This window comes from Puma concolor, chromosome D4, assembly GCF_028749965.1.
Source record: "Puma concolor isolate L17-30 chromosome D4, mPumCon1.1.hap2, whole genome shotgun sequence".
Taxonomy (NCBI): domain Eukaryota; kingdom Metazoa; phylum Chordata; class Mammalia; order Carnivora; family Felidae; genus Puma; species Puma concolor.
The window spans coordinates 7499578-7514956 of record NC_141679.1 but is presented as its reverse complement, the minus strand read 5'-3'; the positions used below and the strand labels follow the sequence as shown (position 1 = coordinate 7514956).

Genomic DNA, 15379 nt, shown 5'->3' with positions numbered 1-15379 from the left:
CCTTCCAACTCTGGCCTTCTATGACACCTCTTTTAAGGGAGATAGTCTGGCCATGTCTTTCCAATTCTGATTCTGATTTCTCCTCTTCATCCCAATACATTGTCATCGGACATATACCCTATTAAAAAAAAAATCAGGATGAAAGAGTAGCAAACAAAACACTCATTCTAAAAACAGGATGGTAACCAAGTCCAACATAGACTTCTCATTTCATTAGTAACAATCTCCAAACGCAGTAAAATTTGGTACGTACCCCAAGGAGAAAGGGGGAAAAAAAGAAACCCACAAAAATCTGTGTCATGATGGAAAAGTGAAAAGCATCAAGAGAAAGTCGAACACCGCCATGAGTCACTTATAAAAAAAAAAATAATCGTGGTTGGATCATTCTAGACATTCTTTTCACATGGATGTACTTTTTCAAACATTCTTTGCAAACTACCTGGTCAAGTCTCAGTGACTGTACACTCTGTTCCCATTTCAGGCAAAAATAAATATGATGTCAGATTTTAACAAATTAGGCTCTAAAATCTTTTTCACCAAGTTCCCCATACTCCTCATTAATCTATCTGGGATCAAAGTAAGTAGAAAATCATCATGGTAACTTTCCTTAGCCCTAAGGGACATAATTTCCTATTTTGTTTTCCAGAAATTAAATCAACAACCAAAAAATGACTTTGTCATCTTTTGTAACATTCTCTTCTAAGAGCCCACAAAACTAAAGGATAAACAAGAACTCGGAGCAATGACCATACTCTCATCAATGAAACCACATCTCAAAAATGCTGAGAGAGTCACAGTGTTTTTAGCTGGCGGGAGCCTGCTTTTTAGTCCAGCCCTCTGGGAAATCTCAGTGGTAATTCGCTTGCCCAAGGCCACACGGGGATTTCATGACAGAGCAGAAATGGATTCCACTCTGGTGTATTTTCATGGTACCTGTAAGCTTAAGTTTAGATACTGGATGCTTAGTTTCCTCCTTGGATACTTGCCAAGACCATTAGCTCCAACAGAAATTTCTCTAATTTTTTTTTTTTCTCTCTACTCAACCACTGCTGCTTATACCTGATGTATCTTCTCGTGCCTTGAAAGACCTATCACAGATAGTCTCTCTTCTCTCATAAACTCATACAACACTGTGCCCTCAGGCCCCCATCTTGACACCAAAAGCAGTGGATGTGTTCTCGTGCAATGATCGTAAACTTAGTATTTTTGCAGTTTCCAACAAGCTACATGCCATTTGCTTTTCAAACTCTCTTTTCACCTTGGAAAGTGGCAATGTGATGGTTCGTGGCCTAGCCCGGTGTGGAAGACACTTGAAATGCCTCCCCAGGTTCCATCACTAAAGCCACTGCTACTAAAAGATCTAAACATCAGATGTCAGGTATTCAGTCAAACTCAATGTCACACATCGTCTGATTCCTTCTCCACAAAAAGGTACTAATACCTACCTTTAAAACAAAGACATATTAGCAGCTGGAACAGCACAACCAAAGAAATACTACCTGAAGACAAAGCATATTGATACTTTCTTTCATCAAAGCTAAGAGGCCGTATATTGTAAGGCACAGTATTCTTTTATATGAGGTAAGAACACGCTGCCGGAGAAACTCGTGTCGAGGTTTCAGAGACACTCTGATGTGGAAACACGCATACCTTAGAATCAATAAATACAAACATGATGGGGAGCACCTTTCCATTTTCACTGCCTCAACTCAGAGGTCACCTCCTCCCCCCTCCCCTCCCCCACTGCCAGCTGGGCAGATGCGACCAGTGCTTTTCCTCCCCCCACCACCTCTCACAACACATCTGCCTCAGCGCCTTTCGGGAACTGTAATGTTTACATGCCTGTCACCTCCTCCTCTTTTATACCTTATGGCTCTTTAAAGACCTTGGCTGAGGCAGTTCTGCTTCTGGGGCACCTAGCGAGAGGGCCCGATGACAGTACCCACCGAAGTGTGTCACTGAAGTTAAGAAGGAATGAATGAATGTGGACACAGAGAACAGGTTAATGGTTCCGGGGGAGGGGTGGTGAAGGGACCTACAGTTCCACTGACAAAATAAGTAAGTCATGGGCATGTCCTGTACAGTGTGGTGACTATGGGTAATAATACTGTGTCGCGTATTTGAAAGCTGTTAAGGGAGTCAATCTTAAAAGCCCTCATTGAAAGAAAGAAAGAAAGAAAGAAAGAAAGAAAGAAAGAAAGAAAGAAAGAAAGAAAGAAAGAAGGAAGGAAGGAAGGAAGGAAGGAAGGAAGGAAGGGAAACGAAGGAAGGAAGAAAGAGAAAGGAAGGAAGAAAAGAAGGAAGGAAGGAAGAAAGAAAGAGAAAGGAAGGAAGGAAAGAAGGAAGGAAGGAAGGAAGGAAGGAAGGAAGAGAAAGAAAGAAAGAAAGAAAGAAAGAAAGAAAGAAAAGGGAGGAAAGAAGGAAGAGAAAGAAAGAAAGAAATAAAGAACGAAAGAAAGAAGGAAAGAAAAAAAGGAAGGAAGGAAGGAAGGAAGGAAGGAAGGAAGGAAGGAAGAAGGAAGGAAGGAAGGAAGGGAAGGAAGGAGGGAAGGAAGGAGGGAAGGAAGGAAGAAAAAGAAAGAAAGAGAAAGAAAGAAAAACAGAAACGAAGGAAGGAAGGAAGAGAAAGGAAGGAAGAAAAGAAGGAAGGAAGAAAAGAAAGAAAGAAAGAAAGAAAGAAAGAAAGAAAGAAAGAAAGAAAGAAAGAAAGAAAGAAAGAAAAGGGAGGAAAGAAGGAAGAGAAAGAAAGAAAGAAAGAAAGGAAGGAAGGAAGGAAGGAAGGAAGGAAGGAAGGAAGGAAGGAAGGAGGGAAGGATGTGTGTAAGTACGTGTGGATGGTAACCGGGCTTCCTGGGGGAATCATTTCACAGTGCGTGTAAATACAGAATCCCCGTGTGGCACACCTGAAACCAATATGGCGTCACATGGCAGTTACACCTCAATGAACAAAAATTTTGATGAATGAATGAAAAATAAAAGACAGTTGCACATGAATATTAAAGAGTCACACATTATTTCCACTGAATCCCTCCTGGTTTTCAAAAATAAACTCCAACTAAGTCCCCCTTGATGCTTCTCCACAGCACTGCCGACTAGGTCTGAGCCAAAGACGAAGCCGGTGGGAATAATTAGAAACCCGTCCTCCCGGGTGACAACTGCCTCTGTAACCCTCCGCCCTGGCTTCGCACAGTCAGACCATCTCCTCGCTCTGTAACACAGAGACATTAACCCTCCCTTCCCCAGTGTCGCCTCATTGTTACCACACCACTTCCTCCTCCCAAACTCCCTGGCCACCTTGAATCTCATCTAACCACAGAGGAATGGCAGCGTCTGAAAGCACGAGGGTGAACAGTAAATGTATGGGAAACAGGCCACGATTGTGGCGCAGCCGTGAGAACGTTCTGGAAAATGGTACTGTCCCTCTCATGAGGGGAGGCAGACGATACTTTGACCAAGGTCCACGGTGCTCAATGCAACCATCCAACTCCAATGTTGTTTTCATGGTGCCAGACAGAAGGAGCACCCCCAGACCGCTCAGAAGCACGCTGTGCTCTGGAGGCAGCCTGACTTGGGGTGGCCCGCCTCCACCCCCGGTGGTCATGTGACTCGGGCAATTACTGCAGCGTTTGTAGGCCTTGTCCCTATGTCCTCTCATCTGTAAAATGGGAAGAGCAATAACACTACCTCACAGGACTGCTGTGCGTCCAGCACCGATCACACACGTAAAGGACCCCGCACATTTTCTGGCACATAGTAGGTAGTCGGTGGATGTCAGGTGTCAGTGTAGTCCCTGCTGCTATTATTATTCATGCCTCACACTGCTTTTTTGTTCCCTTCTCTTTCTTGAAGAAGAAAACACTTTCTTATAATTCCTTGCGCAAAACAAGATAGTAAATGATGCTATTTAATTCTCTACCCACTTCCAATATTCTCTCTGCTTTGAGGCCAGAGCCAACTTTTTAAAAACCAGGTGTCATCGCAGATAGAAGAGAAGCTTGCATTTGGCCAAGTTTGAATGTTCCTTGGCTTGTCACTCCCTGAAAACAAACTGCACAACTTTTCTGTCTCCCAGATGTGCCAACCACTTGTGTGCTGGTTTTCGTTTTGAAATACCGCTTATTTTTAGAGACTGCATGATGTTTTTTAAAAACGTGTTTACGGCTCAAGGAAGGATCCGAGGATGGCATTCTGAGTACTACATACGTTCTAGCCAAAATCACTGCGTGCTGGTGAGGAATGCAAAAGTACTGCATTTTTGAGTCTCAGAACCGAGAAGTAATCTTCGCAGGGGCATGTTTTTAATTAACGTCTTCGTTAGTTAAAAGGGTTCTCTTGAAGTCCAACAGTGGATGGTGTCACCATTCTCCCTGCTGAGGCTACGCCCCTCAGAATGACTGATGTTTACCCACTGGTTCCTCTAGAAATGACAGAGATATGGAGGGGGGACAGAAACGGCATATATGTGGGAGGGTCTTAGGGAGAAGTACACGAAGTTTGTGGTTGTTATTATTCCTTTAACTGAACCTTGCTGAATGCCTAAGCCAGGGAGCCCCTGGAGACAGATGGACAGGGTCTTGGCCTCCATGAAGCCCTTATTCTGGCTTGAGATGAATACCAAACCAACTATCCATTACAAAAGTGGCGATCCCTGCTTCTAGGCTGGGTCGTATGAAATGGCTTTCTCTACAGGTCAAATATGACCAAATAAAAACAGTTTCTATATGGTTCAACCTAACACAAATGCAGGTTGTTATGGAAACAGAAAAATAATACACATCGGGATTTGAGTCCTGTCTCCCCAACGCACTGGCCGTGACACTGGGCAAGGGCTCTAATGTCTCTGTGCCTTGATGTCCTATTCCCTAAAATGGGGACAGTGAAAGGGTAAGTATCTATTAATATATGCCTTTCCATCTCTGAGGACCAGGGTTTCCTTCCCATCCTTTCACTTTAAAACATTTCAGAACTATAGAAAAATTGCAAGAACAGTACAATGAAGTCTGCTTTGTCTCTTGATAAACTGTATTTACCGCTTTATCCATCCAGCTCTCTATCTCTATATAAGATTACTGTTACTACTATTAATTTGTTGAACCATTTAAAAACAGTAGAGATTTTTGTCCTTCACCCCTAAATACATAAAACCATAGAATAATCATCAAATTCAAGACATTTGGCAATGACATATTAGCATGAAATATACCACTTATATTCAAATATTACCAATTATCCCAATAATACCCTTCAGAGCAGTTGTTTTGCAATCTAGGATCATGCATTTCAAGGAAAGGTTTTGCGACTCATGCTGAGGTAGGTTAGTAAATCACTGCACATCAGGGCACTGAAGGAAGATGAAAAAGTAGAAAAATGGAGGGAAAAAAAAAAGTACAAATTAACAGCACGTAAGCACTACAGTGAGTACGGTTAGCACCCCAGCTCCACCATGGACTGCCTGTGTGACCTTAGACAACCTACTTAACCTCTCTGTGCCTCACCGTCCTGATCTCTAAAACGGAACTAATACGAGTACACACCTCACTGAGTTGTTTTGAGGATTAAAATATCTACGACAGGTCGTATATTTAGGGCTTGGCACTTAAGAAATACATTGTAAGTGTTAATTTTATTTTATTCAAGGGTTTCCCTCATACCTTTCTGAAGTTGTTTTTAACACCTCTTCTCTCCAGAGTGACAAAGACTACAGGCTGGCACCCCCCTTTCCAAGACCTTCTCAACACACAGTAGACTTCTCCCCCTGTGGACGGGCCCCGGCTCCAGGGCTCCCTCTTTCGTTCATATTCCACCCGAAGACTGGAAATTAAAAAAGCTTGCATACTAAGCACACTCCACTTGCCACGTAGTATAGTAACAACTTAGCGCTTGTATGTGTGTAGCGTGTGACTCTGAACACGTCGAGGCACGGGTAAATGGCCAACACCACCAAATGATGAGAATCGGAAAGACATAACTGGCTTTTCTACCCAGGGCAAAGCATCTCAAGCTAGCAAATGTGACAAATGCTCAAAACTGCACGAAACCCTATGGACGGTAAGGAATACTGGACATGGCGTCCTGCCTCCACGGAGCTTACCATCTGTCGAGACAAGACATACTCGCCTGGGAACCATCAGATAATGAGACTGGACTTTATAGGATTAAGCAGGAAGCTGAATTTCAGAGATGGGAGTTCAGAGGAGGGAGAGATCTCTGTGTTCCAGACAATTCATCGAAGAAGAAGAATTTTAACCACAAAGGCATTTCCCAGAGTTCTTCAGGAAGTCGAAGGGTATTCAATGGTAACAAATATGGCAAGGTCACGGAGAGATCCATAGTCAAACAGCTTTGGGAAACCCAATGTAACAAAGTTAAATGTATCTTTCTATTACAGAGCCTTTACCCTTAGAGCTTTCAAAAGTGCGCATGCATATAATAACACTCCCAGAGGAGCAAATAAAAGGAAGGACGAGCGAACGGACGAGAAGGAGATGCCTGAGTGTAGTCATGGAAACAGCAGGAGCAGGCAAGGCGTGTGCTGGGGCGAAAGGAAGAGGAGTCAGGGCTGCCTGTAGGAGGAGGCTCTGTCTGACCAGGAGAACGGGCGGAGACAGACTCAGGACTGCTTTGTCGTCCTGGAGAACTTGCTCTAACAACCTGCCCGTAGGTATTCATCAATGGCTCCAAACCCAGCTGCGAATCAGTGTTTCCAGATTCACAGGCTCCCCCTGTGAATTACTGCAGACTCACAGGTTCCCCCTCCCACCAACAAGGTCAGAAGCTACTGGTGCAACGGGCCAGCCGGCAGCCACCTGGACCCTGTGCCGTGGTGGTGGTGCGCCCGCTGAAAGCCAGCCCTGCCCAAGAATAATCGGGAGGCCTCGGGGACAAAGCCGGAGGTGCACGTGAACCAGAAGCCGGGGACAAAGCCGGAGGTGCACGTGAACCAGAAGCCGCCCGCGGGCTGGTCAAGGACAGAAATAAGGAGGCGCCGCTCATGGAAGCAAGAATATGGTGGAGGGTTTCCTAATTGGTTGACAAAGATCCAGGAGACGGAATTTAAAAAGGAGGGGGGAATCACATAAAGACTAGTTTGGGGGAACTCCACTGCAAAGTGAGGTACTTCATCCCAGCCAGTAAACGGGCCAAACCTGAATCCAGAGTAATGAAGGTTCCCACGAGGGCGTGCACTTCTCCCACTACTTTGCCCTCAGGAGCGCAGCTGGTATCCACCAAGTTTACCCCACAAAGAATACAACTTTCACACCAACACTCTTTGTCAGCATTCTGGAATGTTGGCCCCCTAGTACAGAATCACCAGCATTACTCATTGCATTTGATCCCTGCATTAAACGGGATCGTATTTATACCCCGAGAGATTAAAAAATATCATATTCCTTTCTGTACCACTCAGGGGCCCAGATTCCTAGACATGAAGCCTCAGTCTTGCTCCCCACCACCAGGCACTGCTGCTAAGATGTTATTAATACACAGCTCTGAACCACCTCACAAAGATGTAAAGATACATTAAACAACATTCCCGAAGCGTATATGCTAAAGTCCCATCAGTCAGCTATTGTACATCAATTATCAACTAATTAGTACAGAGTGCTTATGCTGACCCTTCTGTTCTCCCTTGTAATGATTTGCCAAGTTAACTGAGAGCTGCTATGCTCCGTAGAGACTCTGACTTTAGCAAGAGTGTTAAATAAAGTTCACCAACAATTAGCCTAGAAAACCAAAGAGGAAATGTAAGCACATTTTACTGCTTTTCCCTCGACAAATTTTCTAACAATCCCCATGGGAAGAAAGGAGATATATTTGTTAAATAAGCAAATGATTACTCTGAAATATGGTAATACCAGTGCAGGCATGTTTAGGAATGTACTGCTCGGCGATCAGGTATTTATTTCCCGTGTCCCTGCACCGTGCTACAGTGTATACGCCAGGGAGGGCGGGTCCACAGATGGTTCTGGCTTACAATCTAATGTGATGGGCTTAAACCATGGGAGTAATCTTTAAAAATAAAGGAGTTCAAGATGAAATAATTACACTGGCTCTATGAGGAGAAGGCTTCCATAAATAGTAAGAAAGGCCGGGAGCAAAGAGGGGAGGGCGCAGACTCTAATGGGAGAAAACTGCCTCTGTCCCGCCTCGAGCAGGTCACATTTATAACCGCCACCTGCGGGCTTGGGGCCTTGCCGTACGAATGGAGCCCTAGTGTTGGGTTAGCCTTCAAAGAGCATCTGACCAGCTGGAGAGAACTGTAACCAATGCAGGAAACGATCAGGAAACACCCAATCTTAAACTCAGTTGCCATCATGCTGAGCGCATAAAGTGTCCAAACAAGAAAAACATCTGCATAAACTGGAGGGGGCTTGGTGGAAGGGGTAAGGCTGGGTCTCAGCCTCTTGATGCTGGCGGGGAGAGGGCAGCACAAAGAGTGGGCGGGCCACAGCGAGGAGGGAAAGTGGTGTGGAGGCAGCACGGTGAAGCAGAAACGAATGGGAATACTGGCGCCAGCCGTGTGACCTTGGGCAAGTTCCTTAAACTCTCTGTGCCTCTGTCTCCTAATCGGGAAAGTGGGGATGGTAAATGTACCTATCTTCACGAGGCTGTTTGGAGAACTAATAAGTCAATGGGTGTAAAACACTTAGAATAGTGCCCAGCGCACAGAAAGTACTCTATAAGCCACAGGGGTTCACATTCTGATTAAAGATTTTCAGATTATATGGGACCTCCTAGGCCAGCCCCCTGTCCCCCTCGAGAAAGCTATAGTGTTTGGGCACACCTGTGATGTGCTGAGGAACTACAAAGGGGACGGTCTAACTATTTATAGCACATATGGAAACAGAGCAAAGACTGAAGACAGGAAGCCAAGCTAGGACACTGTGGCTACGATCTCAGGATGCAGTGATGAGGCTTGGGACAAGTCGGGCAGAAGCAAACACAGAGTAACCTCAAATGACCTTAGAAAGAAAGCAGAAAGGAAGGTTCTTGAAGGGCCTATAAGAAGTACTAGATTACAAAGTCTTCTCCAAAAATCAAGGTCATGTTTTCCCTGAGCTGTCATACGCACCCCCCTCCCCGACAGCCCCAAGTCAACCGGAAGCAACGATGGAAGGAGAAATGGAAAGCAGCCCACTGGTGAGACCCCTCCCCGTATGGACCAGTGACTGGGGCCCCTCTGTCAGAGAGCAGGTGCCCCACATGTATTTGCTGGGCGAATGAATACAGAAAAAAAACCTTCAGGGCAACCCATAAGGCAGGGCGAGTTCAAACCACAGATGTAGTTGAGAAGTCCCCACTTAAATGTATCATAAATGGAAGAAAGACAATAATCCTTGGTGAACACAACCGTTGGAGACACTGGTCTCCAAGGTACTGAACAGCTGGGAACATTACTAGTTTGCCTCCCTTTCTCCACACTCCCTACACACACACACACACACACACACACACACACACACACACACACACACACACACACACACACACACAACATGAAAGGAGCGTAGTCTAAATCACTCAATACAAATCAATAGAATTTTTTTTTTCAGCATATAAGAGCTGGTTCAGAGGCAAAATCCCATTCAATCCTTCGTATTAGAGATAGCTTCTTAGTTCTAAAAGGCAAGTCTAACACAGCCATCATTAAGAGCTGCTAGGCTCTCTCTGTTTTCCCTCAAACCATAATTCCTCAGAACTGTCCGAAGAGACACATACTCTACCATAAATATTTTCTGTTACATATGCTACATGGGCTGGCAAGTCCAGATGGGATGCCCAGAAGCATCAGACCCAGAGAAGAGGCAATGATTATGGAGATTACACTTTCCTACATTAAAAATTCAGTCACCCATCTTCTAAGAACCAGACAGCACCCAGCTTCCTACACCCAGAAGTCCCCAGGGCTAAGAGACTGCCTCTAGGCCATAGCCTCTGGACACTGTGCTCCAAAAAAGCCCATGAGCAGTCCAGGTATATGGCAAGAAGATGTGCTGAGCTATGATTTATCACTTGTGTTCCTTTGTCCCAGAGGGGTTATTGTAACAGAGCTAAAAGTAGATGCTGTTCAATTCCATCCTCTCTCCTAGTCCTGTGTAGAACCGTAACCCCACTGAGATACCCAGGTGCTCTGAGGAGGAAGCCAGGAGGAGGGGAGAGTGCCCAAAGTCAAGGAAGGCAGTGGGGGTGGGGCTCATGGCTGCACGACAAACCTACAAAGACCAGACTCTGCATCTGGGACTCCGGCCCCTGCAGGTGCTTGTGGCCGAGCAATGCACAGACCAACACACTTCTGGAGACCCTATGGGCCTGGTCAGTGGGCACCTCAGCAAGAATCTGTGGACCACGAACCAGGAAAGCTCTTGGAATGTTCTGCTCTGTACAAAGATCCTGGGATCTTGCTTCACCCCAGCAAGATAGTAGGCATCCCCAGGCAACGATGACTGACTAAAGTTCCTACTCACCAACAAGATGGGGTCTTGGAGTCTGATTTGTTTTGATTTAAAGGAGATAGTTCAAAAAACCATTTCTTGTACATGCATTGGTGAAATAAATTATGAAGGTATCTCTAAAATATTTTCAGTAAGGATGACTGTTCAGACACTAATCTTAGCAAGACCATTCTAACTCTAAATTATCAAAATACAGTCCATACAATTTGCTTCCAAATAAACTTACCCCATCTAAGTACATAAAGTCACGTGGCACTTAGAGATAGGCAGGTTTCAGAGTCACAGAACTTTGAGAAATCAAATTAGGTTTTAAGACTGAGGAATTAGGGGGCGCCTGGGCGGCGCAGTCGGTTAAGCGTCCGACTTCAGCCAGGTCACGATCTCGCGGTCCGTGAGTTCGAGCCCCGCGTCGGGCTCTGGGCTGATGGCTCAGAGCCTGGAGCCTGTTTCCGATTCTGTGTCTCCCTCTCTCTCGGCCCCTCCCCCGTTCATGCTGTCTCTCTCTGTCCCAAAAATAAATGTTGAAAAAAAAAAAAAAAGACTGAGGAATTAGTGAGAAAATAAATCACCTCTGCCAAATTTCACGGAGTATCCCTTCTCTTTCTTCTTATAGCTGTTAAATACTAGTCAGCCAAATCTACTCTCCTAGGTATTCATCTTGAAATGATGGATATATCCAGAAAAAAAATAATAAAAGGAATTCATATCTTTTCTTTGGTCTTCTTCCATCCAGCACACCAAGCTCTCTGTGGTGAACCACCTCAAGGTTCAGAAGAGATTCTGCTCCCCGTTCAGAATTCTAGGACCAAGGAAATGGACAACTTCTTCCCTCCTTGTTTCAACACAGTGGGAGTCTTTGTTTGCAAAGACTTTCCCACTACCTTCTTTCAAAAATGTGTCAGTCAGAGCGATCTGGGGGAGGGTGCAAAAACATGGCGGCTGGGATGGTTGCTGTTACACCTCAGGTGAGGTGTCAGAGGGATGAAGATTGAGAAATCTTGCATGAATACCGGCTGTTCTGTCATGGGACACCAGCGGCGCGGGGAATGGTGGTAACACCTCCGTCCAGAGGAGGAAAGAACAGAGTCAGAAAGAAATTTGTAAAGAAGACATATAATTCAGCTCGACTGATTTGTTTTTTGACACGTAGCCTTGAAAAGAACAATTCTACCTCAGATTCTTGGCAACTGCACACTGATTTTTTGATAAGTTTTAACATGCATTTCACTAAATGCGTGAAGGGAGAGTGAGGGAGAGAAAGGCCAGGTATCCAAAGACAGGGAGGCTTGTCAGATTTCTCTTTTCTGTGTCATTTTTGTGTAGTCGGTCAAATGAAAATTCAAAACCATATAATTAGATGGTTGTTTATACATGATTAAGCATGAGCTCACTGGACTTTACATGCCAAAAAGTCAGAGATGTGGTTAAGGGCAAGAAGGAACTATTAATAAAAGGAAATAAAGCTGTAATACATTTTTCACTTATGAATAAAAATAATCCAAAGGTCTCTAGATGGAAAGAGAAAGAAAAAAATCAACCATGAGTAGGGGCAAGAAACCAGATAATTTTGTAAATGGCTAGAATTCATGTGATGTAAAACATAAGCTGCTGGGAGGAAAAAGCTTTTCCTCCTCTATGAGTCTAATCCGATTTTTGTTTCTTGTAAACATAACTCACAATGAGAACATAACAAAACTTACCTGTATTATATTTCTTTAGAATTGTTCTGGGAAATAGTTAAGCAAGGAGATGCCATGCGCTCAAAAGAGTTACTTGTTCTCTTCATGACCGTCCCCACCAGTAATTCTCCCCAGAGAAACCAAAAGCTGTCTGCTTCCTTCAAAAAGGCAAGCGTCCTTCCATTTATCACAGATGCAGAATTTTTCTTCCCAAATGAAGTGACCCCAACAAGAGCAGGGTTTAGCTGCCCATAAACTTCACACGCGGGAAGAGATCCCCCAGAGAATCTGTGATCTTAGCTTGGGGCTCTCAAAGGTGGTGAATCACCTGCTCCCAGAGATCAAACACCAAGCTCTGGATGAGGTCAGTGGGCAAGCCTTTTAGAAGACACAGGAATGGAGTGATCCAGGATCAGCCGACTTCTTCCCCCTTAGGTAAGGTGTTTGAGCCATTACTATCACCCTCTCCCTGCGGTGAAAATACACCAATACAGGTCATCCCCGGAGGCCACCTCGGCAAATGCAAAACCCTGACATGGTTTGACAGTGGGTCCTATTGCTGCCCTACAACCACACCAACTCTTTGGGTTGACAATGACTGGTACCTTCACACACGAATGCTGTGACATACACAAGAGCCGACCGATCAGAACGAGCAATGCCCACAGGAAACCCAACGTACCGTCCTTAAGACTGAGACTGAAACAAATCTACTAATATTCAAAAAGCCCACAATGCCTAAGAAGCATTGACTTTTACAGCCTCTGAGAGCAAGGTCTCCAAGTCACTTCAGTTCGCAATCTGTCAGAGAGAACTTCCATCTCTCTCTCTCTCCCCCCGCTTCTCCTCCTCTGCACCGCCCCCCACCTCACACACATAATATGAACATCAACCAGCTCTGATTCCCAGACCTATCTTCAATCCTGTACGTACATATCTGCCCGCTGAAATCTGAATGGAATACACTTCATTTAAAGCTATGTGGCAAACTACACAACATAGGAACTCCTTAAAAGTTCGTTTCCAAGAAACTAAGATGATCACAGAATATATACCTAAAAAGGCCCAGACACTTGAGACAACAGCACAATACTCACAACTAATTTGGCCACGTTAACCTATAGAGCCTTATGTATTACCTATGCGTCTTACTTATGAAATATGGACTCTGCTCTAAAGATACTTTTTAATTATTGACCTAATTTGGTCAAATAAAGTTCTTAACAGTATTCACTTCCATGAGCCAGAAATTCATGGCTTTTTGTCTGTATCATTGAAGGAAGGGGGAAAATCTTGCTAAAGTAATATACGCTGATGATTTGAAATAGTTTAATATCTACCATAGTCCCAGATAAGAAATGTGACGATTTATTTCTAAACAATGTGTGGCATGTAACTCAAAACCGCTTTTCATCAATAATTAATATTAATAATTAACAAGTATAAACAACAAAAATACCTCTTGGAAATGTTTCAACCCGGCCCTTTCCTCATTCCACAGCCTGCCTACTGCCCCCCTTTACCCTCTACGTGGGGTTAATGACTAAACTTCCCTCCTCTCTGACATGCAACACTACCCAGCAGCAATCTTCCCAAGAATGTGTGCACAGATGCACAAGACCGAAAAGAATAAAAGTCTTATCAAAGTCACCTGAATCTGGCAAACACATTTCTAAATTAGCATCTGCGGTTACAATCCACTCAATAGAGAATTAGGTTTTCCTCCAGGACAGAAATCCACCCCAAACATCTACGCTCCTGCTTACAGATGGAATGTTTTACGCCTTTAATCCAGGGATTAGCCTAGTAATAAAAATTAAACACTCCTCTAGATAAACATAGCGGAAGGAGACCATAATGCAAAAAAACTGCCCATTTAAAAAGAGGCCAGAGCCACCGTACCAGGAATTTACTTAGCAGTCATTCTGAAGAGCAGTCAGTTGGACTGTTTAAAACGACATGGTTGTCCTTTCTACATCTTGATGGTTTTGCAGCAAAGCGTCTTCAGAGTCAAACACATCTCTTATACCAAAGGTGTTTTCACCATCTGCCTCTTCAACCTTTCCGGCCACCTGCCCTAGCACTTGGCATTTAAATTTGTCAGTCCCAGGGGCGCCTGGGTGGCGCAGTCGGTTAAGCGTCCGACTTCAGCCAGGTCACGATCTCGTGGTCCGTGAGTTCGAGCCCCGCGTCGGGCTCTGGGCTGATGGCTCAGAGCCTGGAGCCTGTTTCCGATTCTGTGTCTCCCTCTCTCTCTGCCCCTCCCCCGTTCATGCTCTGTCTCTCTCTGTCCCAGAAAAAATAAATAAACGTTGAAAAAAAAAATTTAAAAAAAAAAATAAATAAATAAATGAATAAATTTGTCAGTCCCCTGAAATTCCTCTCCTCCGGCCACTCCTTCCCTCGCCGAACTAAACACTAGCCAGGTCGTATCCCGAGTTCCTGAAGTTCAGAGTCACGTCGTGTTGTAATTTCTTACAGCGCATACAGATTCGACCAGCCCTGACCCCCTTCCTCCACATACCTCCAGCCTCCAGCCTCCGATCCAGACGTGACCATTATTCCTCCTGGAAAGCGGTCGGAACCCCCAGCAAATCACCTCCCGCTTAAGCTAAGTTGTTCATGTTCCCAGGCTGTTTGGTCACTGACATTCAGAAGGGCTGGAAGCAAGAGGCCCTCCCCACTAGGGAGTTCCCAGACCACAGGCAGCGTCTGTCTGCGTAAAGGTGCAGGGATAAAGGTGTTTACATCTTTTTCTTGGCTGGGGACCTCAGACAGACAGCTGTGCAGTGTATTTCACATACACTTCCAGGGCTACCTGCTCCCTGGCTTCACAATGTCCTGGCAGGCACACTCAGGGACAGCTAGGACCTTGAGCAAAGGCTGGTGTGCCCAGAGAAAAGCATCTGACACAGGCAGCCTAAGAAAGTATGTCTCAGGGCGCCTGGGTGGCTCAGTCAGTTAAGTGTCCAACTTCAGCTCAGGTCATGATCTCGCAGTCTGTGAGTTCGAGCCCTGCGTCAGGTTCTTTGCTGACAGCTCAGAGCTTGGAGCCTGCTTCGGATTCTGTGTCTCCCTCTCATCCTGCCCCTCCCCTCCCCGCCCCCACCTCTCTCTCAAAAATAAACACGAAAAAAAAATTTTTTTTAAAAAGTAAAAAAAAAGAAACAATGTCTCCCTTCAAGTGGAAACGCTGGTGAAGTCAGCCAGCCCTGCCGCACAAACAATACTGGGCAGGTCATTAAC

General features: G+C 44.9%; 1 protein-coding gene across 5 annotated transcripts in view; it reads right to left on the bottom strand.

The window, feature by feature from the left end:
* GLIS3 (GLIS family zinc finger 3) overlaps positions 1 to 15379 on the bottom strand; it is a 504180-nt gene that overhangs the window by 302245 nt on the left and 186556 nt on the right. The gene's annotated exons all lie outside the window — the stretch shown is intronic.